Source organism: Brassica oleracea, unplaced genomic scaffold (genome assembly GCF_000695525.1).
Source record: "Brassica oleracea var. oleracea cultivar TO1000 unplaced genomic scaffold, BOL UnpScaffold00692, whole genome shotgun sequence".
Classification (NCBI taxonomy): Eukaryota; Viridiplantae; Streptophyta; class Magnoliopsida; order Brassicales; family Brassicaceae; genus Brassica; species Brassica oleracea.
The window spans coordinates 62,908-64,740 of NW_013617439.1; the positions used below are offsets into that span (position 1 = coordinate 62,908).

General features: G+C 36.1%; 1 pseudogene; it reads left to right on the forward strand.

Moving 5' to 3' along the window:
- Positions 1-1,521, forward strand: part of LOC106319924 — a 26,104-nt pseudogene extending 24,583 nt beyond the window's left edge.
- The last annotated feature ends 312 nt before the right edge of the window (positions 1,522-1,833 follow it).

Here is a 1,833-nt window from a genome sequence, read left to right on the forward strand (position 1 = left end):
TGTATCCCTTTACACCATCTCCATAGCCCATAAACACTCCCTTCTTCGCTCTTGGTTCTAGCTTTCCTTCATTAACATGATAGTAAACCGTTCAACCAAAGACTCTCAGAATATAATAATCAGCAGATCTGCCTGACCATACCTCATTAGGTATTCGACACTCGATCCCTGTATGCTGTCCAAGATTGATCAAATAACAAGTTGTGTTCACTGCCTCAGCCCAAAACTTCTTCTCTAAACCAGCATTAGAAAGCATGCACCTCGCTCTCTCCAGCAATGTCTGGTTCATTCTCTCTGCTACACCATTCTGCTGTGGTGTATACCTGATTGTATGATGCCTAGCAATCCCTGCATCCTTACAAAACTGATTGAACTCTGTCACCATCACACTCTTCTGGCCACAATCTTTAACCGGCCAAACTCTTGCAAGCATGGATATGGATTCAATTATTTGCAACTCCCTACACGGCCTGTTTCATTTGGTAAGTATGGGAAACACCCATTTGATCGTGAACGTAACAGTGACGTCGAGGCATGTCTCGTCAAAGATGAACCAGTCATTGGTAGACCACCACCACTACGTCATAAGAAGTTTGACAGTCCGATGTTGCTATGGAGAAGAAACATAACATGTTCCTAAAAGCTTTTCATGTTGTGTTGAACCTTGAGGACAAGGTTCTTTGGAGGGTGGAGTATTGATGAGATACAAGTTGAGCAAGAAGATGACGTGGCCATTTCCATGAAGATTTATTAATCGATTGTTAAAAGTTTTAGTTTCTATATTGCTTTATTTAGTTAGTGGGATTATGCTTATATGTGTTACTTGTCCACGTACATAGTTAGTTTATTTAGGTTGGTTTTGTATTTAAGCATGAGTTGGAAGTGAAATGAGGATATAAAAAAAGAGAAAATTGACGTAACTTGTTTCTTAAGTCTTTGGGTTCCATCATGTGCAGCGACGGAGAATAGCAAGCATTAGGATATGGGATCTTGAGAACAAGATTGTCGTTGAGGTTTTGAAGGTCGATCTTAAGGCTGAGGCTAAGAAGTCAGATTCATCTGTTGGAAATGGAAACTAGACTAAGGTATTGATTAGCCATTTTTGTTGCTTCTATGTGTAGTTGACAAGAATACATTTTGATTTGATTGATGTGGATATGTCTGAATATCGTTTTTGTACGAAGAATAGTTTAAGTTAGGTCTGGTCTTTGATCTCTTAAGATTGTTGAAATGTTTGAAGTGGTTCCATCTACTTTGTTTTAACTTATTAGTTCTGATTTCAATGTTTTTGGTTTGAAATTTGATTATGGTTATGTGTGTTCTAATGTGGAATGAAAAATGCAGGAGATATACTGCACGAGCTTGAACTGGAGTGCAGATGGAAACACATTGTTCCGGGGATACATAGATAGAGTTATCAGGGTTTGGGGGTATTTGTCGTTATTAGAGAAGAAGAGAAGAAATGATCTCTCCAATTTTACTATCAGATCAAATTGCTTTTCTTCTGTACTAGTGTTTTGAGATTGATTTTTTTTCTATTTCCATTACCACTCACAAACGTGATATTGAACCACTGATCTATTTTTCATGTTTGTTTCTTTTCTTTGGGAAAATGGCATTAAAAACTTTTAAAGTGGCATTCACTTAGGTGGTGTTTTCATTAGTCGATTTATAGTCAATTCTATAGGGTTTAAATTGTAATTCAATGATTTATTGTAAATTTTATATTCAAATTTAGTGTTATTGTTTATTACATTTAAAATATCTCAACTAAAAGGTATTAAATTAGGTGTTATTGGTTCTTAGATTTACAATCTTTTCACTAAAAGAATT